Source organism: Lonchura striata, chromosome 1A, assembly GCF_050655825.1.
Source record: "Lonchura striata isolate lonStrDom1 chromosome 1A, ASM5065582v1, whole genome shotgun sequence".
Taxonomy (NCBI): domain Eukaryota; kingdom Metazoa; phylum Chordata; class Aves; order Passeriformes; family Estrildidae; genus Lonchura; species Lonchura striata.
The window spans coordinates 49,029,552-49,056,049 of NC_140741.1; the positions used below are offsets into that span (position 1 = coordinate 49,029,552).

At 36.7% G+C, this 26,498-nt stretch overlaps 1 protein-coding gene and 1 long non-coding RNA gene across 3 annotated transcripts in view; both read left to right on the forward strand.

Moving 5' to 3' along the window:
• The window catches only part of TRHDE (thyrotropin releasing hormone degrading enzyme), a 213,544-nt gene that overhangs the window by 38,643 nt on the left and 148,403 nt on the right, over positions 1-26,498 (forward strand). The gene's annotated exons all lie outside the window — the stretch shown is intronic.
• The window catches only part of LOC146763477 (uncharacterized), a 36,952-nt gene continuing 10,454 nt past the window's right edge, over positions 1-26,498 (forward strand). The window contains exon 1 of the long non-coding RNA XR_014952224.1: positions 1-25,327. This is a non-coding gene — a long non-coding RNA (uncharacterized LOC146763477). The remainder of the gene's footprint in view (positions 25,328-26,498) is intronic.

Below are 26,498 nucleotides of genomic sequence, written 5' to 3' on the forward strand. Positions count from 1 at the left end.
TTTCCCAAAGAATGTGAAAGTAATCCAGACATGAGGAATTAAGTCAGCTATTCTAAAGGAATGTAATGTATTGGATTTCAAGTTAAATGTTTGGGTTAATTTAGGAGGATAAGTAAGTAAGAAATTTTTCCTTGTAGAGGAAGGGAAGCCAAACTATGCTTTCTCCAATCTGGAACTGAAAGGAGCAGGAAGCAGTCAGTATTTACATTTGTTAGACATTGGGTAGAGAACCTGAGACCTTTCACTGATAAGTGGGCTGAGTTTTTCTTTGTTTTTTCAATGTTGTCAGTTTTTGGTCCTTACTCCTATGAGATAGCCACTGGGAGGTGTTTGTTCTGTAATACTTGTACCTTGGTGCCTCAGCCTTAAATGGGGAACAGAAGTAAAAATAGTTGTGGAAGCTGACAACCTGTAGCAGTGCAAGACTGTGGGCTTATTTCTTTATTTTTTGATTTTACGGCTCATGTGGCTTATTAATGATGATTAGTAGACAAGCTTATTGTCCTGTTGTTTATTGAAAAAATTGCTCTAAATTAGTTTTACTGTGACCTAAATGTAAACCCCATAAATTTATATTATTTTTTTAAAAAGAGTTTCTTCTCATCTTCCCTTTCACCACAATCAGTTGGTCTCCTACTCATTTAAATACTTTCCACAGTATTATTACACCCTCCCTCCTTTGGAGCATATTTGATAAAGATTCAGAAAAACCTGTTGCTCAGCACCAAGGAGAGAGCAAGTATTTGATCAGAAGTGTTGGAGTTGGACTTAGAGCTAATGGTGTAGGAGATAGATAATGTAATTGATGTTTCTAGATTAGTATATTGCATAATATTTTTATAAGTATGTTGTGGCATTCATTTCTTGGTATCTTTTAATAACAGGTTACAGGCAGTGTTCTTCTAGAGAAATATGCAGATGGGTTAAACAAGCATATGGCATATTTAAGTGTACACAAACTTTCTGTGTATACTTTCATTGTATGTCTTCAAGTGTGTTAATAATGTTTTGTAAAGAAAGTTGTAGGCTTACAGGGGCCAAAGGTTTAGAGGGGGGAAATATAATCAAGAACTTGTTGAAAAAATGAACATAGAATGGTTTTTGTTGAAAGGGATCTTAAAGATCTTCTAAACATGTAAACATCATTACTTCAGGTAGTTTATTGAGCATGCCAGCTGGCAGCAGTGCCAGTAACTATATCTGCTTCAGAGTAGCTTTCAAAATTGTAACATATGGTCTTTAAACCCAACATGCTATATCCATTGTCATTGTGCTGTGGCATATATTTTAAAAATATCTAACTGTAAGTGAATATATTCCACTTTGGATCTTTTTGGAACAGAATGGGAAGAGCAGTCACAAGTAAAGTTGTATTATTTCATCAAATATTTGCAGTAAATTTTTTTATAAAAAATTATACGTGAACACTTTACTTATTCAGTAGTGGTACAAGAAAATAATTTTTTATAATGTGGTAAGGTTGAATTTATTTAATGTAAATATAGGAAGAAAAATTTCTAAACTCAATGATGTAAATACTTTTAAGAATTTTATTTGCATATTAATACAGGTATATTTGTTCCAGCTCATCCAAACACTAATTTCTATGTTTTAGCATGTGTTGGTGTCTTTAACCTGAAGGAATGCTGCATTTTTATTTTTGCTTTAAACTTGAAAAAAAATTCAAAGGTTAGAAGGTTAGGGACAATAGTCTGATGGGTGAATAGAAGGACTAAAAAATGGTAATAATGTAATCTGTCTATGACAGGGATTTTGCAGTAGTATTGAAGAGTTTCCCAAATAAAAAAAACCAAAAAACAACAAACCTAGCATTTATAACAGCAATGGAAAAAAGTATGTGCATCAGGTAGATGTCTTGATACTGAAAATGCACCTGGGCTATCCAAAAACTTAGGACTCATCTGCTTTACTGCTGTCAACACTGCAAAGGATTGAGTACTTTATTATGGTTTTAAGAAAAATGAGCATGTTTTCTTCAGCGGGGCATTTCAGAAGTCTTTAATTTCACTTCTAAATGTGAAAGTGGGAGTGAAAAATGAAGAATGTACTTTGGAAAGCTTTTTAATGTCAACAGTTTTATAGAAAATGTTCTGTTTCAAAAAGATTTTTTTAAAAAAATTGTTTCATGTATTTTGCAGTTCTAACAAGAGGAAACTTAACCAAATGTAATTATTTTTGTTGAAAGCACAGTTTATGTTTACAAAATAATTGTGTTGAAAACTCACCAATTGACTATGGAGGTGCTGTACTGGCTACTGAGTTGGGACATTTTTAGTGTCAGTGGTGTCTGTGGGGCTGTCTGTGTGTGTTAGAGTTGGAACTGCAGGTGATTCTCCTGAGACAAGGGACCTGCTACCCTTGGCAAAGCACTTGGTCATCTATGTGGTCATCCATTTGAGCTTTCTATATCGTAGGAGTATCTGAGGACATTTAGGCTGTATCAGAAAGATCTGTGTTCATTTGTTCACTTCTGAGTCAGAGGTCTATTTCCAAGGCATTTGAAACTAGTGCTCCTTACTTGAGTTTATAATACATCAGCCAGTGTTCTCTACAGGAACTAATTCTTCCTGTTGCTCTTGACTACCTGACTGGTGGTGACCAGGCTTTCTTGCTGGGCTTACATGCAATCAGATGGCTGTGGCCAAGACTTTTTACATCTTATATGGTCTGTACTGCTGTCTGAATGCACTGGAGAAGTAGATTTGTTTTCCAGTTGATGTGAATTCTAGTAATGAATGTGAATTGGGAATTTCTCTAACTGGAATTAACAATTTCCACAGTTAAAAGTTCTACTTAGCATGTAGCTTTCTTTTCCTACTCTCCAGTTCATACTCTGAACTGGAAGGTGCTTGTGTAAGGTTTCAAGCCAATTAATTTCATTTATGAAAAATAAATAATGTCTTTTAAACAAAACCTAGATTTTCCCAAGACTATCATACTATCATTGTAAACATTGGTTAAAGTGGTGGGTAGATAAACCATGGCATTTTATTTAATTTAAAAGGATATGCAGAAGGGTTTTAAATTATATTCTTATGGCTAGTGAATACAAAATATTTCTGTATTTATATAACATAGTTATTTTTAATCCTGTTTGGACTGCACAAATAAACTGCTTTGTATGCATAGAGCTTTTTCTTACGAAGGTCTTTGAGACTGGAAAGGTCTTGAATTTTTTCCCCTGAAACCTTGACCAGCTGCTGTTTTGATGTGCACAGAGCTTAAAAAATTAAAAAGAAGAAAAAAAAGCCAAACAGAAAAACCACCTTAAAAGAGAGGCTTCAAAGGTCAGAGTCACACTATGGGGAATGAAAAGATAATCAAGCCCTCTTCCCATGTGGACAGCTGTGATTCTTTAGTTGTAAACAGTTTGAGGTGGAGGGGCTGACTGGCTCTTCCAACCAAGACTCCACTTCATGTGGGTCACCTGAGGATGGAGTAGAATGACAGAATCCCCTCCCTCACCCTGCTGGTCACACTGCTTTTGATACAGCCCACATTGGCTCATGTCCAGCCTCTCCTCCACTAGCACCCTAAGTGAAATATATTTTCCAGCTTCTGAAAGTCCTTTTCTGTAGATATGCTGTATAGTAAACTTTGGACTTCCATCTGATACAGTTTATGTGGTTATTGTTCGGTGGAAATTTTTCCTTTACAATTGTGGTTGGGGTACTAATTACCTGCTTAATGCAAAAATTTTATGCTTTTGTTTTCATTATGCTGCATAAAACACTTTGAAATTGTGAATGCAAGGTCTCAGAAGATGACTTTCCAAGGGATATAGTGAACATGCTGAACAATGGAATACAAGACTGGACCATTAACATTTGCTCACACAGTATTTTTGGAAGATTCAGTTTTTAAAGTATGTCACTGAAGAATTTAGACTCTTTCTTATGATGTAGAAAATAACTCAGGCATTAGAATGAAGAAGTTGAGCAGGTGAATGTTACTGTTCTGATTTTAAAAGAAACTAATGTATCTCTGTTCCATCCCCTGATGGTTGACAGTGAACATTTTGGTGAGAGAGAACTGCTGCTGCCTCATGCAGTGTGAGTCATTGCAGGTCAGAGAAAAAGTATTGAGATGCTGTGGTTATGTTAGCCAGCTGACTTGCTGTGAGCGCTAGTGATTAACTGTTGCTTTTGATTTAAGTGCTTTACTATTAGCTTGACTCTTGGACATACTCCTAACCTATTCAGTGCAATATTGCCTTCTGCCCTGCTTGATCTTCCATCATCTCCATCAGCACTTCTTGCGCTACTCCTTTCTTCCTCTTCATTTGTCCTTCCTCCTGTGTCTGCTGCTCCTTGTAGGGTGAACCTCCATATTGTTGCCTGCATTCTCTGCTAAAGTTGTGCTTTAAAGTTATGCTAAAGTTTCACAATTCTACCCTCATGCTTTCTCTCTAGCAAGGTCAGGCTTCCTGCCACCTGTCTAGCTCTGAGCTGAAATTACTGTTCAACACCACGCATGATAGCTTGTTTTTTCTTATCTGTCTATAAAATTAAAGCATTAATTAGTACTTATGGAATGGGTAGGAGAGCAGGCACTAAAAACTTGAGTCATCTGCCTAAACATAATTGACTGGTACTGTTAAATGCCATGGGGTATTGTGAGAACTCTTAGCTAATGTCCTGCTGGCTTTCAGATGAGATTCTGCTGGGCCATGGCTGGCCCATACTTGACATGGATCACATGTCAAGTCACATGGATTTATTGCTTTTTAATACCTTTGAACATCTCACTTGGGGCTATCACCCATATTTAGGCAATGGAGTTGAAGCCTGCTATTTTTTTTCAACCACTTGAAGAAAGCATAATGCTTCTGCACATGGAGAACTGTTTGTTGATACAGATCACTACAGATCATTCCTACACAGGTAAACTGTGACACTTCTTCCCTTTGGGGTGTTGTTTTGGCTTTTTTTCCTTTTTGAAATTTCTAAGCTGTGAGTACTTGAAAACAGAAACTGGTCAGGACCCCAGGGATAAAAATTCCAGCTCCAGCCATTGGGAAAAGCAATGTATTTTCTAAGAACAATGTTTTGATTTAGAAAAGGAACTGTGAATTACTAAACTGAAACAAACCACATAGGAAATGAATCCATAGTATGATGTTAACAAAGAGGGGAAAAAATAGTCATCACATAGGACTTACTATACTACTCTAATCTATTTCAAATGATAAACCAATTATTTCCATTAGTGAGTTTAATACAAAGCTCACAATGGGCATTCTAGCATGTTTTGGAAGTTTGTTAAAGGGTACCTGATCTCTCTCTGTTGCATTAGCATGGCAAGTCTGATATTGTTTGCAGAAGATGGGAGAAGTTATGTATAGGAATAAAGTAGCCTTATATAGAATAAAGATTAATGGGCCCTGGTGGAAATAATCTTGTTCTGAATGGGATGTTTCCATTATGTTGTGATTTCCTTTCCCTCTTAACTGTGACACGAATAGAATCCATACCTCTCAGATAAGGAAAGTGTCCAGAGAGGAGTATTATTGCAGTAGCAATTCAGTCAGTCCATAGTAAAAAGAAGGTGACCAAGTTTTTCCACTGGCTACTAGGCTAAATCAGCTTTGTTTTTAAATGAGTAATTAAAAAAAAAAGGAAAAAACAAAAAAACAAAACCAACCAAACAAAAAAAAAACAACACAAAAAAAAAAAAAAACACCCACCCAAGAGTGATGCTGTTATGAGAGGTACTAGGATGTGGGATTGTGGGAGATTCCTTGGAAATGTCAGGGATGTTTTTGAGCCAGGAGAATCCTTTATCTGAATGTAAATAGATTTTTCCCAAGCTGCTCTTCAGTATGTAATTTGAACAGTTAGTACCAGTGTAGAAGTGGTTGCACTGAATTTCAGCAGTGTCTATTCTTAGTTATCTACTTTGTGAGAAACACAGATGCCTTCAGAAAATGATGCATTTTATCGTGAGTTAGGAGAAATCTTGGCTGAGAAGGTACTGGTAAAGGTATCTCATTTGACTACACAGAGAGGAAACTAATCTGGACAAATTTCATCTCTGATTTTTTGATTGATAAAAGATGAAATTAATACTTCTGTAGGATTTATAAAATGGGGTAAGATATTTGACACCCAGAAACTCCATAGAAATTATGGGAATCTCTAGAAAACTTTGTGAACTTTTCCCTGGTATGAGATGGTTAAATGACTAAAAGCACATGAATCCAAAATATTTTTACATAGCTGTGACTGAAGTAGTTTTCATTATAGTTCCTTTTACTTGCTTGAGCAGACTCTCATACCTGATTGACCATGTCTAACTTTTGAACTAATTTTATTTTTAAGAGAGTCTACAGAAAAATTTTAATAGCCTGCTAGATTAGAGAGTCAAGAGGGTTCACCAGAGACTTTGACCAGCAGCTGAGATCTTTTATACCTTACTTTAAAGGAGCATGTCTAGGAAAAGCTTGGGTCTTTGGTCCACAATGAACTTCATATTTGTATAGGCATTATGAATGGTAGTTTTTATTATAGGACAGGTCTATATGTCATTAGAATATGTGAGAGTTACTTTCTGTGCATGGTGTGACACCATGAAAGTTACCATGCAAAGCTCAGAGCTACATGGCAAGAAAACAAATACAAAAGAGTTTGGATAAAGATAAATTGTATCAGTGAGGATACTGTGGTAGATTTATATGGTGCTCAAGAAAAGGGATGTGTGAATCCTTGGGCAGTGTTCAGGAAAATTGGATTGCAGTAGAATCTGCTAAACAATGAAATTTTTTCTTTTGAGAATTGTACCTACAGTGTTTAGTTTGAATGATGTAGGTAATGCCGTTGATCTACATCAATTAAGGAGAAAGTAATGGTCATTTCTCTCAGAGTTGGGGTAGAAATCTGATACCGTCTATGTCTAAAATAGGACAGAAATGTTACACAATCTACTCAAGTATGTTGTCCTATGGTAGAAAAGGAAATGGCTGTTGTTGACTTAATGAAATGTGTAGTCCCCCTATGCAGTCTTATACACTAGGCATTATTTAAACAGTACCTTCAAGAAAACTGAATATTTACAAACAAAGCTAATGGAATAATATATAATTGAGTAATCTGTTCATAATGACAGTATTTGAGTAAATATGAAAGTTTACTGCTGACTTGCTTATGTGTAATTTTGATTCATAGTTGTATGACAAACTTGAAATAATTTCAAGTTCAAATCATGAAGTTTTTGTTTAACCTTGCAGTTTAAAATGGAAGGAGGGTGAACAAGGATACGGCGACTCCTATTTTTTCTGTCTTAATATGTGGAGTAGAGGATGTCCTGAAGAGTGAAACTCAGCAAAATCGAAGTGTTGTGCTGGTGAGGAAAAAAAAAAAAAGGCAGATTATAGGACTGTCCACATCAAACACTGACACAGTTCACTTAGACTTTTTGTTTAATATGTGCAGTTAGACTACAGGTCAATTCTATTATTTTTAAAGAGTTTTTAGTGTGAATTGATTGAGACAGGTAGTTTTACATACTTCAGTAGCAGCAGCAGCAGTAACTTCCACTAGTATTTTCTTCTCATTCAGGATTGTGGTTTTTGGCCTCCCATATTTGATTTGAAAAGTGAAGACAGCTCTGTTTCTGGCCAGACTTAGAAACAAGTTCAAATGAGTCTAAGAGGAACTAAAAATCAATACAATGGAATCTGTTTTTCCATTCCTGTCTGAAAATGTGTTCTGTACCAGTTTTAGCCCTGCCTAGTGTTTTGCTTGCTGAACCCTATAGTTGCTGTGTTGGATCTCCAGCCCTGGGAGTGGTAATGTTATAAAAATGTTCAGAGTCTTATTTCAGAAGTCTGTTCAGAGTCATGTTTCAGAAGCACAAATTTATTTAGCCTGAAAGTTGTACTATAGCCTATTTCCTTGCTGAAGACAAGCAAGAAGGCCTCAAAAGACATTTCTCCTACTTTTCTCCTTCACTGGAGGCACTTAGAGCTGTTAGGGTTCGCAAGCTTCTTGCCTTCCTTCTCCTAGGGCAAGCCTGCTGTTTGAAGAGTTAGCAGACTGATTTAGGATGATTAACTAGTTTCAGAGCTAATCTATACATGTGCCACTTATTCAAAGTCTCTGAATGGCTGGGATGAAAACTTCCATGTAGAAAGACTAAAAAGAGATTTTAACAATACTTGCATTATGTTGTTTCTTTTGAATAGGTAGCAATTGTTTTCACAGCAATTTCAAAAATCCTGTCATCAATTTCATGCTGATTATTAGGACCATTAGGAGTGCGTGAATTTTTTATTATTAGTATCATTGCTAAAAGTGAGTGAGATGAAGAACAATCGAGTTTTGGCTTTTTGTTTTCTTTTTCCCCCCCCAGCAGCACTGAAGAAGTGTTCCTGTTAGCTCTCCATGTTTTCAGTTTTAGAAGGATTGTGCTCCTTTGGGATAGTTTGTTATGCTCTCCAGATGGTATTGTGACTAAGTTTGTTTTCCATTAGGTGCTGATTTGGGGGCAGCAAATATATTACATAGAGAAACAGAAGTTTCTCTAGGCAAAACTGATGATAAAACACTTTGCCCACTGTCTCACTTAAACTGATTTGTATTGGGTTTTGTTATTTTCTTATGCTTGCTTTGAAATAAGAGTGTACGTATTTTAAAATGTTACCTATTCATACATAATGTAATGCCAAGGTCATGAAAACTCCCTAACTGTCCCTACTAAGAACATTCTTCTTCACTATGAACCTTGTGCCATAAAGAAAATAGATGAGGGAAGCACACACACACACACACACACACTCAAAATAATCTAATTAATTTTATTCCTAGTAAATCTAAAAGGTATGCATTACTGGTGCAGTGAGACTTAGAAAAAAGTTACCACTTACTGAACGTATCCTGAGTATTAGAAACAGCTAAAAATCTTTCTGTCGGTGTTTAAAAATGAACTTTCACATCTTACTACTGAACTGTAAAAAAACCCTATAGATACAGATGTAAAGAAGATACATTTTCATGTATCAGCACAGAGCACACAAAATTTCTTTCAAGAGATTATTACAGTGTCTTGAAAAGATTGTAACACATTAAAGTGGGGCTTAAGTAGGCCAGAGATTTCTATTCATACAAAAGATGTGAGAAAGTGTATAGCTACTGAGCTGAATAAACCTATTGCTGCTGGCTAGATTCTGCTGGCTTAGTTATAAACCTTCCACCTGTACTAGCTAGTTTCTTTAAGCTACTGAAATTCAAAGGGATGTATGTGCTCACCTTTTATTGCTTTTGCTAAGGATATTGTAACTGAAAAATATCCGAACACAATGAATTATGCTACGTATGCAGTTCCATGCCTGAAGCAACTTCATTTTTACAATATGGAAACCAATGATTTTCAGTATAATGATGAAAATATTAAGATGGCTGAACAACTTTAATTTAAACAAGTGAATTACCATTTTGCATTTCCTCCTTGCCCCACCTTACTTCCTGGGTGCTGGCAGGCTTCTTAAAATGGTATGTGGACATTGAAGGAATCAATTAAATTTTGGTGGAGATCTTTGGTAGGTACTGCTAAACTTGCTTTCTTTGTTATCTCTTGTATGTGAATTCTCCTTTTTTCCTAATTTATTTAATTGCCATCTGCTTGTGTATTTAAACCATAACATTTCCAGATTCAGGATCAGTTCTGTGAAGACTGTGATTTCTGTTGCTTTCTCTGATTCTTATCAGTAACACTTCTAACAAAGCTGTCCTCGTGAAGATGCATATTTATCATAGTGATAGCACACTTCAGGAAGTGTATTAAGCTAAAACAACTCCCACTGTTCAACTAAAAAATATGTTCCTTGTCATATGCTACTGCTAACTGAAATTAAACTTGGGCAACATTTTAGTCTAGAAAAATCCAGTTGTTGTTTCTTCTTGGAGTGTTTGGCACTGCTGCATGTTGTTCTGCTTTTGTAAGTACTGGGCAGTTCAATCCTGAAGTGGGTGGGAGCGGGAGGGAAGGGACAAATGCACAAAAGAACTTAGAAATGTACTCTGGAGACCCTTGTTGGAAGTTTCTGCAGCTATTGCTTCTCTCTGAGGGGCTTAGAGGAATCTTTAGAAACCGTTTCCAAATAGTGCCTGAGTTTGTGCCTTTGTAATTGATCCTGAGCTCTGCAGCTAGAGGAAGTTTACCGGTGGAATGGATCATGCCAAAATAGGTCCTGATACGTATTTTATTCAGCAGGGACTTTGGTTTGTCACCACCACTATGACACTAGGTTTCCTTTTGAAGTCGTGCTGTAAAAGTACAGGTAATTTGACAGAACTTTAATTACATGTGGCTCTTTATAATGTGACTTCCAAACAGAGGTCAGTAGTTGAATTCCTCATAAGAAATTATGTGAGATGTTTCCATGCTTGTTACAGTCTCTAAGCACTTTGTAATCACTGTTCACATGTAATGTATTCCCAAATGGAGAAGTGCCACAGTTCTGTTGTTCTATTTAGATGCTCACCTGAAAGTCAAAGGATGCTAAGAGGTGAGGGTAGGCAGATGTTTTGGTGGTCAGATGTGTATAAAATGTTCAGTTACAAGATAAAATTTGAGTATGCATTGAGACAGGCAGCTGGTACTTGCATCCTTTCGTGGTTAAGTATTGATTCATGTGAGGGACATAAAAGTGACTGCAGTATTTCCTGCTTTAAAGTTGGTCTGAGAGATGTTCTTCCTAGGGTGCTAATTCTTAGGTGTGGGAATACATAAAGCTTCACAAAACTGTCAGCCCTAACTTAGATACATAGATGCATTATATATCTTTTCACTGGTAATGTAAAAATTAATTCCTAGGCATCTTTTCTCCATATTCTTGAATTGTTTTAAGCTTTGCTTCCTCTCTTAAGGTAATCACAGAGAATTGAATTTTAAGAAGAAGCAGGCTGTTACTCAGTAACAAACAGATGCATTAGAAATGCAGCTTTATGCTTCATGCTGTATCTCCAGGATTTTCTGTAGAAACCATACAACAGTTTCCAAGTGATTTAAAGGGTCCCTGAGTTGTACAAGTTACGACTGATAACACAATGATTTTATGTAGCTCTTAATAAAACTTGCCAAAGAAAGAATGTTGACAAGTGATACTGAAGGATATTTGAAATTGCTCTAAGTCATTCAGAGTAATAGTGAACAGACAGCTTTCTGTAATGCTTATATTGTATTTGGGGACAGCTGGATAGAAGTCCAGCCCAGAAAAATTCAGTTTTATCTTTGTCAGTCTATTTCTTGGAAAAAAAAACTTGCTCTTTGCAATCAAAATACAATTGCTGTGATAACTTTGATGTGAAGTATAAAATGGTCAAATCTAAGTACACAGCTGAAGGATAATTTAATGTTTCAATAGTGAAGTGCAGAAAAATAACATTACAAGTGAGTAAAATGTAATTTTAAACATTAAAAACAAATCTTCCTACAAGTAGTTGTAACCTCTTGATATTTTACATATACTTGTCTGTAAATGTTCCTTTAATATTAATCTGTCTGTCCAACCATATATCCTGGCTGGACTTTATGATGGTGGGCCTATAAAGACTGTAAGAACACATATCTGTAGATAAAATTTCAGTCAGCAGATGCCAGACTTTATGAAGGCTCTCCCAAACTATAGTTCCCACTTTTCTGCTGTCATATGTAACAGATATAAGTCTGATCATGGAACCAAGAGGCATACAGATGGGATAAGGAATCTGGGAACAGTCTTACAAGCGTGTGATAACTTTGGAAATGTGGATAAATAAGAAAATCGATGTGCTGGTTTTTGCTGGTGTAGAGTTAATTTTATTTTGGTGGCTGGTGTGGGGCTGTGTTTTGTATTTGTGCTGAACACAGTGTTGAGAACACAGAGATGTTTGTGTTGTTGCTGAGCAGAGCTTGCACAGACCCAAGGCCTTTGCTGCTTTTCATGCTGCCATACTGGTGAGGGAACTGGGAGTGCCTGGGGGGTTTGGAGGAGACAGACCCAGACACATCACCCAAACTGGCCAAAGGGGTGTTCCAGACCATCTGACATCATGCTCAGTACATGAAGTGGGGGAAAGAAGGAAGAAGGGGGTGATGTTTGGAGTGATGGTGTTGGTCATTCCAAGTCCTGATGGGGCTCTCCTGGAGATGACTGAACACCTGCCTGCCCATGAGAAGTGATGAGTTCATTCCTGGTTGTGCTTTGCTTGTGCGCACAGCTTCTGCTTTCCCTATTAAAGTGTCTTTATCTCAACACATAAGTTTTCCAACTTTTATTTTTCTGATTTTCTCCCTGATACCACTGGTGGGGGAGTAAGCTACTCTGTGGTGCTTGGCTGCTGCTTGGGCTTGACATTGTGGCAGTTTTCAGGCTTTTATCTTGTGGGTTCAATGGAGAAGATGGGTCCTGCTCACTGGTTATGGACTAGTTGTCCTTCATTTCAGAAGTCTCCTGACCTTTTTCCAGTTGCCTTCTCCACTTAGAAATCATCACTGCAGTTCTTTTTCATCAGGCTCAAGAAGTGTTAGGCAAGCAGACTGTCCTACATGCAGTTTTATAAGACATTAAGTTCAGTGGTGTAAAGTAGTTTTCTTCCCTTTTATTTTTTTGGAGGTTTTTTTTTAACCAGCTCTTTCCAGAGAACTGGTTTTCAGGCTGGTCCCACAGTTCAGCTGCAGTGCTGAGAAACTACTGCTGGCTGAGCTATCCAGAACTTCTTAAGTCAGGTCTGCTGCCAGTATGCATGAAACTATAACCCTGGAAGACTATAGTCACAGATGGTACAGCAGTGTAAAGATAAGTGTAATTCCAAAGTAGCTTGTAACATTCTAGTGTATGTTGTGTGTGTTATCAAAATCAGAGACCTCAGCATCAGAAAGCCCCTAATTGCTGTCAGCACAATAAAGGTGTCACCTAGAGAGAAAGAACTGTCTTATACTCTACCACTAGCAGCTTATTTCCGTTATTCAAGTGGTCTATAAGTAAAAGTTGACAGAGAAGCTGTAAAATTGTTTTCCTTCAATATTCATATTTAGGAGGAGTATTATAAATAGAAATATTTATAATATTCATATTAGAGAGGTAATAAGACTAGAGATAATATGAATATCTCTCTTCTGATCAAGACTTTTGACTTGACAAGCAAGCTGTTTTATATTTTGGAAGGTAATTCCATGCAGAACCAGTCTTTTGACAGCATATTCGTTGATCTGATAGACTGCTGAGATTCACTGAAACTCATTTTAAGACTCCCAGCTGGGAATTTGCCTTCACTGCACATCCAGGATCAAGGCATTTTGACCTAGGGATTATGAACAAGTCCAGGTGGCACAGTGTTATTCCATCTTTGTGTGAAGATGGAAAATTCCTGATAATGTTGCTATTGGTTCATGGTATTAAAATGTGGAACCACTCGGGTGTCTTTAAAAGCTTTTTTGAATGTCTCTATCTATCTGTCATCACCTACAAGGGATAATGCCTTTCTTCAAGTTGCTAAAACCTCATTTGGGATGCAGATCTATATAGAACTGGATTTAGATAAATGCCCACATGTGGATGGGGTTTCTTCAGTAAGACATATTTCCTTTATCCTAATACTCTAGCACATTGTTCTTCCTTAAACTAAGCTTGCTAGTGAAAGATGTGTTGTAGAAAGGTAGTAAATTTTCATGTGTTGGTGTTGTTCCCTCAATACATGTTTATGACTTTTTTGTCAGTAGCTCTGTGTCTCATGCACTTATGGAGAAATTGCATGAGTGCATTCATCTCATATACAGTTCTATAGAGGCACATTCTTAAAAGCATAGACCGTGTTGCATTCATTTCAGCATGAATAGGTTGCATTTTTGGTATAATCCAGATTACAAAATTGCACCTGTAAGATTCTTTCTTTCTTGTTTTAGCAGATTTAGTGAAAAATGGAACAGCAGATGCACACATTGGATTTTATAACAAATATTAGACCCTTGGCTTACACTTTTCTTCATGCTGATCACAGAGTTTTACTTCAAAGTCTAACAATAATATTTTCTCATTTTTGCTGTCTTGTGGAGGATTGACTGTATAGACTGAGTGCTGAGTATCATTATTATAGTGCTAATTGCTTTAGTTATTCTTTTCTGGTCTTCCTGTGTGTGCCATTTTAGGATGGCAATGGCATCTGAGTCAAACTGTTTTCTCATATGTACGTTACACTTCTCTGTAGTGTACTGTGTTTTCCAGACTCAGTTAGCATGAAGTTGAAGCTGATCCTGTACTGATTATTTAAAACTACCATCTGAGATTTACTTCAGGTTTAAAAATTACATGTGCTCAAAATGTAATGAAATTGTAATGGGCTTTAGCAGCATAGCAATATTTGTATTCTTTAAAAATAATTTTTTATATAGCAGTTAAAATAGAGATGAAAAAAGGATTTTTTCCTTCTTTTATTTATCTCACCTGAAGTCACACATTATGATATTTGGGATTATGGATTTACCTGGACTTTATCTAGAAAGTTTGGTTTGTTAGGTGGACTGGACAGTTGAATATGTGCATACTAGCTTCTCTACATTACTGTGTTAACTTCTACATCCCTGCCAACATGATTGTGAAGGCAGTATAGTTGTAGTATTTAACAGCATATAAATAACCTTTTGTTTACCTTCTCTGCTCTTGATGTTATTTTTATGTCCACTGGAGCTGTTCTAACACTGAACCCATCTTTCCATCTTTAAACTCTATTACAGCAATCTTTGCTTGACATATTCCTTTCATGTTTTTATACATTGTGATGAGCACTGAGATGGGGAATCCCAGGTGTTGTTAGACTAGAAATTCAGTATATGGTTGGAGAGCTGCCAGAAGCTTGGATGAGTTGCAGATTTAAGAATCAATCTGAACTGCCTGACTTTACATGTGGGCTTTCAACTGCTTGTCCTTGCTACTCAGTCTGCATACTTAATTTATGTTCTAAACGGGATGGCACCAAAATAAATACTTTAAGAAGATGATTTCGGTTATAAAGATAATGTTCTGTATGCTTGATCTTAAAAGGTGATGCCTCATTTAGGCCTTGAGTTTATCATCAATCTGATTTAGAATGATTTTAGTCAAGACATTTTATTCAATTGGATCAGATTTTATTGTTTTCCTTTATGTTTCTTTTAGATGTTGATGTAATTAACAAATGTTAATTTCTTTTCCTTTCTTGTTTACTGTCCAAAGCAAAAATATAGTACTGTTTTAGAAGATGAGATTGGGGAGCTTTTATAGGCTGAATTTATGTAGACAAAAAGCTTTTTAAAACAGGAGATTTGGATATACAATTTAGGTATAGTGTATGATCAGTACACATAGGTTTGTTCTTAAGTTTCCCATTACTGCATATAAAGACTAAGTAAAACATATTGAGATCAGAGTACTTTATTTTTATACTCATCACTATTGATTAATGTACGATGCTACTAATAGCACATTTGTGTATTGTGGGCTGCCTCAGCTAGGCTGTAATCCCATCAGCTATCATCAATCAAACATGGCTAGGCATTACCAGAGTTTGTATGGAGGCTCTCTCATTGGGAACACAGTCTTTTAATTCAGTTGATGTTCTGCTTCTGACCAAGTCAAGTCTTCTTTTGAAATAGGATGAAATAAACCCAAAGAAATCCTTCACTGTGTCGATGCATTAAAATAGTTGCCCATTTGGTGAAGTGTAAATATGGATAGTTACATTTGGTGAAATTTCTCCAGTGTAAATTGTGTTTGTGTGTCAGTGATTCTACCCCAACTAAAACCCCATTAAGCCAAAACCACTTTGGAATAATGAGTGAGGTAATTAAGTCAACATTGAAGTGCTGTAAAATCTGTCATCACTCATTATCCAACCTAAATTCTGTAGTTCAGATAAGATCTAATTTGTAGTCTTACTTTTTCTTCAATGAAATATTACTGTCAGATGCCCAGAATTTCTGTATGTTGTCTTGAATATATATAGCATAGAGTATGAAATGAAAGTCTTATGTTGTACTATAAATGTCAGAATAAATTACATGCTATATATATTTTCATTTGGTGATGGATAAGGCTGGAAGAATATCTTTCTGACCAGAAATATTTGACATTATGAAGTGCAATGGCTATGAGGTTGCAGGTTTTATAAGGGCTTGAAAATTAGATTTATAAAAAGATTTAACAGTGTTGCTAAAGGGATTTTCTGGAATAGGCAACATTAGAGAGTAGCGTGATATCCAAACATGCTAAAGATGTTCCCATTGAACGATAATTAGAAAAAAGATTATTATATTTTGTGGTTAAAAATAATGCTAATGATTTTTGTTTTTCAAATAGCAGTAGACATTTTTGGTAAAAAGGTGTTTTTAAAATGTATCCAGTGTTTTAGGCCTGTTAACTGGACATAGAAAATAGCTATTTTTTGGTAAGGACATAATAGAAGAAGAAGAGTTTTGCAGCCCTATAGATTCAAATGAATAATTTGTCAATGGAGATTTCAATCCAGGACCTATTTTAACAAGTTGTTTTTGAATTTAAGTACATGATTATTTTTTGCTGACTCAAACCTAACATTTTTAAGGACCTCATTGCCTTGAACTTTTCAGTAATGGGGGGGATGCTAACAGTAGTATCTGTAGTGGTAGTAAATGTATGGAATGTTTGGTAGTTAACAGATGTCAATATTAATGTGCTTACAGAAGAAATTTTGAAGATTCATATAATAAAATAAAAATGAAGAAAAAATTGAACTAGATGCAATACATATTTTTACTTGCAAGAGACTTTACTTTTGAACCAACATGTAAACTGACCTTTTCAGCATTGACTGTGCTGAGGTTTATAATTCATAAGAATGGGGAAAACCTCAGGTGGTAAGTAATTTTTTTTTTAAATTGGCTACAATAAGCTTTCATTGCAAAAATATGACCAGAACTTAGAACAAATTGTCAGACACCTTTTTCCTGGTACTGGTTGCAGAAGAAACCATTTTTCAAATTCCTTCACTAGGAAATATGAATTTTGTGGAATATTTCAGTTAATGGAAGGTGCTTCAGACAACGTGTGCTTTCATTTGGGTTTGATGGAATTTTTTCTACAGATTTTCAGTCCTACATTTTCAGTTGTGAGTAATCCTTTCCTCTTGAATTTGTAGCTGATTTCCTGCATTGTCTGCATGACAAGTAAACTGCAAATTATATTAAAGTGTGTGTACAGTTCATAAAAAGGTGTTCTTCTAATTTATATATCGTACTGCTAGATTTTCAGGAGTACTAACGTTCGTGCTGGCACATGGTACAACTGCTTGGGGTCACCTTCTTACCCATCATCTGCTTGAAGAATCTCTGTCTCGTTTGGACAGCACTTCAGTGTAGTATGGCTCTGTACAACACTCTGCAACAGGATTTTCCCATCCTGGAAATAACAATATCAGTAGCAAGAGTAACAGAGCAGTAAGCCTTTTCATTGTTATTTGCGTTTCCTTGAAATTACTGCCTTAGGGACCAAATCTGAGGTTACTCAAATGTAAATTCAAATTAAAGAAAAAATCAGTTTGCTTTCCAGAAGAATTCTTCACTTGTGCTTTTGAATCCATGTCTCTTATGTCCGCGAAACTGGAAAGTCTTCCTTGTTGGGTCCTCTCAGACTTTATTTTGGGGTGTAATTATAACATACATTGACAACTGCCAGAAAAGTCTGGATTATGAAGCAGCTCTGCCTGATCTGGCTTGTTCGCACTTTCTCCACACAAGGGCCATTAAAATGGTTGTGAAATATTGCTGTCAGTCAGCTTGTTGGAATGACTCAGGTAAAAATAAGCTGCTAGGAAGATTTTATCTGGACACTGGGATCTTTTAAAAAGATAAACATTCAGTTTTTAAAAGGTACGTGAAAGGAGAAGACACTTTACATCTAATAGTTAATACCTACCCCTCCCAGTATCTTGTATATTAATATGAGGGAATATCTCATGAAGGAGTGCCCAGAATCACTTTTTCAAAATGCAAAAGCAGTGGACAGAAGTCAGCATTTCTCTAAACCAGTCTTATAATCATTGTGTGGTTCTTTTTCAGACCTTATTCTAAGAGTCAGATTTTTCCTGTGATTGGTTTGTTTTCTTTTGCTTTCTGCCAACAAGCTGATATTTTATTAACTTTCAAATGTTTTTCTTTAGTTTTCATAAGTTATTTGAGTAGCTAAAAATTTATTTTTGCCTTTGCAAATGAGGCTGAATAGAGTCACTGGTTTTCAGTGTCGCTGGGATCATGTTAAAGTAGCTGGAGAGGTTTTGGGGCAGATTGTTATTGTGTAAATCAGGTAAGGATTGCTCTACTTCTGTTTCTGTTTCCTCTCTTTCTCTGAGATCTTTTGTCAAGCTGATGTTGACAAGATAGCAGTGAAAAAGATTGTTGAGAAGAAAAGGGCTGTAGTCCCTTGAAGAACTAGTATAGGGGACCCTGTACACTGACATCTTAAGATATTGTAAGCCAAATAAATGATGTAAAAAGAGACAGAATCATTTGCATTGATTTTTTACTGGCTGACAAAGCAAATTGTCTTTTCTATCATGTTGTGGACAATTTACATTATTTGTTAAACGATTTCTAAAATAGAATAAAAGCATCTGGAGGAAATAATCACAGAGAAAAGCCCAAGGGATAATCTTCAGATACAGCAAAATAATTGGAGCTTTAGCTATACAGGTTATTTGAAGCATAATTCCATGCCCAGAGGAGCCAAAGGGAGAAACCTGGAATGGCTTCCACAGATATCAATTCAAAGCTTTGAGCTGAAAGAAACAGCAAGCCAATTTCTTGCCCCTCATCCCTATGTAAAGAGCTATATTGTGCTTTTATCAAGTGATATTATAAACTCACAATTTCTTCACAAGCTCTAATCCATGTCTTAATTCTAGGCTTTGGACCAAAGAATGTTCCCTGACCTTTGTTGCTTTCTTTTATGGCTAGAAACAATCTTCATTGCAAGAAAACATGGCGTAAATCCCTAGAAAGAAGCTGTCTCTTTATGCAGATTGTTTCCTCCTCTGTCAAAAACATGGGATAAGATTCTCAAGACAGCAGAGTCTCTGTGCAACAGCAGAATGAATATATGTCTTTTTCTGAAAGTAGATCCCCACTCTGATGGGATGGTCTGGTGGATGGGCTTCCTAAACCAGTGATGTTGTTCATTTGAAGGAGGTTTATTTCACCTTTGTGTTTTAGACAGGCTTGCAGCATTGCAAAAATGTGTTGCCTGATGGGCTACTGAGAGAGTGACTAGTATTTTGCTTCAAATGTTATTAAAGACAGAATTTGAAATGTGAGGAGACCATATGGCACATGTCAGAAAGCTTTTTCAAATTTCACTGAATCCCTGTTCACTAAAAATCTACTCCAGATATAAGCTTGTAGATTGGTAGCTGTGAATTTGTATTCCCTTCTGGACTGGAGAAGAAGTTTGCAGATTTCTGCATGGCCTAAAGTAAATACAAATAAATCTTTTGCTGATCGTGTGCCCCAGTCAAGTTGCTGTGTTGCTAATGGACAAGACTCTACTCACTGCTTCAAGGCAAGGGGCTGAACTTTACACCTGGGTTACTGCAGGAGACTGTCAGCAAAGCTTCCTTCCCTTGGTTTCATTTAGATAGATAGGCATCACTTCATTTTCTTTCGTGGCATCACTACTTTTTCTTCCATGGCATCATCTGCATGTTCTGGCTACAGGCTGATCTGAGGAAATGAGGACAAAAATGACACTACAGCAGCATGATTATTTGGTAGCCTTTTTTGTTTCTTGAACTGTGGAAGACAAAGCCAATTGCATGTGTACATCACTGCTGTTATTGCTCAGTTATCCCACTTATTAGTGAATCAGCATTTCTAGAAGGAGATTCTTGGTCAAATGCTGTGTTATCTGAGGAAGTGCTGAGTGAGTGAGTTCTTCCTCCTAGCTAACACTTCACTCTGAACACCAAAGAGTATGTTTCCTTCAGTGTAGTGTTCTTTTGGAAGACAGCAAAGACAAGAATTGAAAAAAAGACAAAAGTAGAGTTTACTTTGGCTATTGATATTTCACTTCTGAGGTGCTTGCATAAGCATCCCAAGCTCTCTCTCAGGGATGAGGGGACTTACTTTTTCTCCATCTTCATTGTGGGATATGTCAAGTGATAGAAACATGTTTTAGTCATGTTTCTCTCTGCTTTTCATGTGTTCTTCCATAGCGTACATGTGGTATATGTATGCTGGTTGTTTTGTGGATCAAACTCTTCAGAATCAAAGCTGTTACTTTTTGTACTGTACATTAAAAGAAACATACAGAACTGTTCTTTTGGTGGCAGGTTTCTGAAAGGGCTAAAAATGTCTTCAGTTAACTCTTGCTTGGCACACAAATAGTAATGGCATCCTGCAAATAAGTGACCAAGAAACAAACACAGGCAAACAAAAATAGTTACATATCTCTGAGTGCCACTAATTGCGTTTTTCTTTCCCCAGTCTGAGATTTCTTCTAAAATGCTGTTGGACAACAGCCCCAGAAAGATAACTTGCACACTTACTATAAATATTTTCACAGTAGTAAAAATGTCTTGTGGTGGGACCGCAGGAGAAAATGTGGGGTTTGTTAGAGCCAAGTTAAGAGAATGCATCATGTAGTTGGGGACATAGTCTGGAAAGGGACTTCCTGAGTTGTTGCACCCAGTCCTACTTCTGTGTTTGACAACCAGCTATATCAGCAACTCATCAAACTCTAGTTTAAATATGTCTAGAGTCTTTTGATTCCAATATTCCTACCAGAAAATGTTCTGGATTCAGAATTTCTTGAAAGAAGTGCACATTGTGAAGTCTGAATGTTGTGGCCAAATGCTTCATTTTACACTACTTTTTTGAAATAAATGAAAACATTGATTTTAAAGCCTTCCATACAGAGCATTAAATATACAGTTTCTTGTTTCTTCCACAGGAAATGTATCCTGACTTGGTAAAGGAAGGAGTGAGCTGTCGTTTAACAAATAGCTGTGTCCTTCTTGATGGATTTCATTGGTCTATAAAGAATATGCAGTAAGGAAAGTGTGCAAGTAAGAAAGACTGAATCTAGATTTTATGTGTAGTTCATTGCTTTGAAAGAAAACATTTATACCTTTTGTCAGGCCTGGAGCAGAAAGGAGAAGCAAGTCAGAGAAAAAGGGCTCATTGTAATCAAGGGAAAGTCTGAAAATTTAGGCATGGCATGGTACCTTGTTTCCTCTTAGGACCTCTAGCTACCTCACAAAACATGAAGAATGGAAAGTCTGGATGCTTTGGGTTTGGCCCTTATGTTAGCTGCCACTACTGAGATCCAGAAGTAACAGTAACTGGATCATTTTTGTTGTTTCTATTTTGTGGCCATACTATCCTATGGCTATTAGTTCTCTTTTTCAAGCTCTCACTTCTACATCTTTCCTAAATCCATTCAGTTTCCTTCTGTTTCATGTATTGATAAGGGGCCGTGGCTAGCTTTACTACAGACAGTTCTTTCCTAGAGCTGGATCTTAGAAAAACTACACTGTTTCTGGGGAGGCAGATTAATTTGTAAAAGCCAGTGTTTCCATTTCTCGTCAAGGACAGAACCTTGCAGGTCTTGTGGAAAGGAAGAGTCAGATGAATAAAACCATTCATTTACAGTAGATTATCTGAGACTTTTTGAGATATGTAAACCCTCTTGCTCTAACACATAATATACCTGCTGATTGACAGGGATGGAAGGGCAGAAAGGAGAGAGAGGCTAACAAATGAGAAAAAGGATCAGGTTGTGCTGTAGGCTTTTTATAGCTCTTCATTCTCAGTAGTGCTACTTCCTAAAGCATTTGGGTTAAGTAAGATGCAAAAGCTACATGGTTTCTGAAGGGTATAAGAGATTGTATTTTCTAATTCTGGGTGCAAAGTCAGCTTAAGATATTTTTTAGGCTATCAGTGTACCCTTCCAGACAGGATTAAGATCAGTTAATCTCAAAATTATTATCATCCGAAAGAGACTTGTTACCACCATAGTAGCTCTCAGTAAAAAGACGATGTTGCCTTTTGTGTGGGTCGCACATACCCTCTGTGTACCTCTCTATAAAAGAAGAGACTAATGTGCTTCAAGCAGTGTCAGGCTATGAATATGGAATAATTTAGTCTTCAGTGGAATGAGTCTCATGCCTTGTAGAAGATAACTTGTTGAAAAGTTCACTTGTTGTCTGTCCAGGCACTGTTTGGTTGTCACCTCTCACATTAGCACTACCAAAGCAGGCTATGCCAGTAAGATAGGTGAAGATACTAAATTTCTTCCTGCCTGGATTGATGCATACAAATAAGAGTTTTTCTGGCAGAAGATGTGGAAGTGAAAGAGACTGAAAAGTGAAGCATTGCAATTACAGATCTGGGTCATAGGAGAAAAAATATCTTGTTATTTGGAATAATTTTTGGTCAGGGGTAGGAGAAGGAGATAGGGCGAAAATAACAGTTCTTAGTTGGCAGAACTACTGGTATACTAATTAAATAATACAGTGTGGTAGAAACATCTAAAGCTGGTTGAAGTTCAAAGTTCTTTCTTCTCTTCAAATTATCATACTTTATTTTTAAACTGCAGGCTGCTGTTTGTGTTTAGGACATGAGTATGTTTGCTTCACTTGAACTCAATTTAGGGCTGATTTAAAAATAACTAGTTCACTTTAATATGCTTCCTATTGCTTGTAATGCTCCTTAAAAATAGAGTACTGGAGTATTAACTAAATATCCTGCTTCCAAATTCAAGAGCACAAAAAGAAGCTACTTCTCCACTTCAATGGCATTTAATAGTTTTTGATTCATTGATTTGGAGAAGTGTCCTCCATTGATAATGAGGGAAGGTCTTTGCCATGTGGTTGGTAATGTGTGTTAAGTGAATGTCTGCACACAAGAGCATAGAGAGTCATTCTATGTGATTTCTGTGAGATACATACAAGAATGAGTGTAATATAATAGAAGTGTGAATGTGTAGCAGAGCAAGACAGAGAAAGACAGATCTGCAGTGCTGGAACAGAGGGAGAACTCTGTGGAATGCCACAATTGGGGACCCACTTGTATCAGATTACATTTCTTAGGCCTGTTTTGCAGAAAAAAGAACTATTTTCTATTTTTTAACTGTAAATGGAAGTATATTTTCTTTGGCTTATGGATTAGAATTGTTGGCAAAGTACTTATGAGTTGCCTCCAGGTTGTTTCTGTAAGTTGAAAGCCACTGGCAATTTTATTTGTTAGAGGATGAGACTGTTTAAGAGAAAAGAAATAAAAAAGGAAAGGATAGAGGGAAAAATATAGGGTTTACTAGGGGGTTGTTTTAAAATGTTATCTCCTTGCTTTGCACCTGCTGAGAAATTAGAATTTAAGATTGCCTGGGTTCCCTATGGCTACTTGCTGTTAGTGCCTGTTTTGGCAACCTCTGAGCAAAAAGCATGAAACAGCTTTGATTCTCTTTCTTCTCCCCTCCTTCCCATCTGTTGCTTCACTCTGGATCATGAGGTGTGCCAGCCTCCTTGTGCTGGGAGCGAGATCAAGCAGAGACTCCTCTATAAATGCTGTCAGCGTCCGAGACCCCTGTAATTGGCATTATCTGCAGTGTCCCAGGTATAGCCAAGGATTAATGCAGACAGAGCATGCAGCACTTGGAGTCTTTGCATTGGTATGATTGAGTTTCTGAGAAAAAAAGCCTGGTCTTGCAAGCAAGGCAGAAAGAGCATTAGTGTTCTTTGAGGCTGGTAGCTCTCTGAAATCAGTTTTAGGGTTAAAGTTATACAACCACTGCTATGTATTTTTTTCCAGTATATACCACTCTAGGACTAATGTCAGCTAAAGGCAAAAATGTATAGAAAAGGCTGGTACATGTACACTTCATACTGAAGGCAGAGAAAATATTTGATCTTTCATTTTTTGTTAACTAACCCATTTTCCACCAAAGCTGAGGTGGAACAGGTATGGCCAGTTCAAAGATTCTGCCTTTCCTGGGAACAGTGCCAGGTATGAGTGACTTGAGAGTATGGGAGATATGACACTTCCTTTGTCAGCTGAATACTCATGATTTTGAAGTGTGATTATGAAATTCTTCCTGTAACACGTGAATTTAAAGGTTTTATTTCATTCTAACTGCCATTGTTGCCAAAGTGAAAGTTCCTGTTCTGATTATAGGAGCATTGAAAGCTAGCTGGTAGGCTACCTTTAAAAGTTTATAAAGCTATGTTACGTAAACACAGCTCTCCAAATTTGGCTGTATGTTTCAGTAGTGAAGGCTGATTTTTTTCCCCATTTGTAACATTTCATCCTGAACTTTCTTTGTAAAGTGGGCAAAAACAGTAACATGCTTTTTTATTTCCTTGTTTTCAGAAGAAAAGGAGGCTAACAACAAAGAAAAGTTTATTTCACAACATTGAAATTATTTGGGTGAGAATTACTCTGAGAAGTGGAATTTAAAATAAAAATAATTCTCTCTTTCTCCCTTCCTTCTAGTCTCCTCTATTTTTATCCAAAACAGTTTGACTTTGAGAGTACAAAAGGCATTATTAAGGGTTTTTTCACAGAGAGTTTATTAAAGAGAAGGATAAAACTGTAAATGAATTCATGCAGAACTGTAGTTCATCAAGTCCTGCAAGGGACACTACTACCTCTGATGCCTCCTTGAAAGTGGTAGGACATTGGTTTGAAATAGATAGAAGAAAATACTTTTTAAGACTCTTTAGTGAAGTGCAGGAGAGAATTTTCGATTACTTTGCTCCAATAAGGGTTTGGATGGAAGTTACCATCTTTTTATCAGTTTCTGAAACTTAGTGATTACTTAAAGTTCAATTTTTAGTATTTTCAGGGTACACTAGCTGCTTCTGTCACTGACTTTGCTGCTTCCTGGATGTTGAAATGTCACTTTTTGCATATTTGTTTATCTCTGACTGTGGTTGCTGGATTTACTTGTGAAATAAAAAGGAAATGAACAGCTCTTGCAGTTTCCAAAACTGTCATGCTAAAATAAATCATAAGCATAATTTGGGAAACTTGTCAGACTGTAATTAGGATTAGTTTTATTGAAGACTGTGTTGTGGTGGTTACTAAGCAAAAGATAGAGCATAATTAATGACAACCACTTCAAGTCACCTTGTATTATATGCCTTTTAACTCTTGATTTATTGGTGCAAAATTGCAATGAACTGACAGTGTGTGCCAGTTCAGCATATTTGGGTGAGCTGTTCAATCACCTCTAACATATTTCCTATTTGGGCTGGCAGACACAGCTTTGCATCAAGTGGCAAGGGAAGATAGATGTGGTCTGGAACTGTGCAGAAGAATGCTTCTTCAGGTATGCTCTAAGATGGTGTTTTTCCTGAGCATTTTACTGCTTTACCAGCACTATCTTTGTTCATATACCTATACAGAACCTTGACATAGTCAAGAAAAAACACATTGCAGCAGATCCGCTCTTCTAGACATTCTCTGTTGCAAGCAAGAGGATCAGTGATCCTGCTTCAGCCAAAGTAACAGACTTCTGCAGATTCAGTCAGTAGCATGCTGGAAACAATGTGGACATGAGTATGAAGTCTAGGAAGTACCAGGTTATTACAAGTTTATGTCCACATCAGTGTGTTACACTCAACCTCAGATCTGATCACAGAGGTATATATGTATATATATAGGTACAGTTTTCTGATATACTGTGGTGGTGGGAAGGAGGGATAGAAAGTTACCAGACCTGCAAGAAAACAATTAAAAAAAAAAATCTGATAATCTTCAATTGATGATGCCTACTTAATAGTGGCATTAGTAGTAGTAGTAGTAGTTCAGAAGAAGCCACAAAATACTTCCCAACTGCTTGCAGCATCCTTAAAACCTTTAGTACAAAACTTAAAAGCCTCAAAAGTTGGAAATAAAACAGGGGAGACCTAGAGATCTAAATTTTCATTGTACTTGGGAATATGTTAAACAGAATTTCCTATATGAGCTTGGTAATCTGATCATGTATCACTGCACAAACTAGACCAGTGCAAGTATGGACTTGTACCACTGTGACGCAGGGGGAAGTTTCTGGCATGTCAACGTGAAGCACTAACAGGGTGTCAAAAAGATAGAATTTCTGATTCTGCATAAGAAAGGCTGATGAAGAGATTCTTTCTGGTCTTCGATTACATGCACCCAAAGAATTCTTTTCTTTCTTGGGGGTCACCCGAGATTCAGTTCTCTCTTCAGTTTTTCTTTACTCCTTTCCAGCATCCAAACACAGAAAATTGCAAATGAACCTAAGGATGTGAAAGGCAGTAATCTAATATAGTCAGAAAGAAGATAAGGAGTTTTGATCAAGAGGGAGGGAGACATCATTACAGTACTAGAAGAGGAGATAAGTTAACAAATATAATGACCCAGAAGAGGTATGCTGAATTGACAGTGAGAGTTATGTGGAGGTCAGAATGCCTGGATTTTCACCAGGCCAAGTCATTACTGGAATTCATGTGCCTGGAGACATGCTCTCTTAGCTG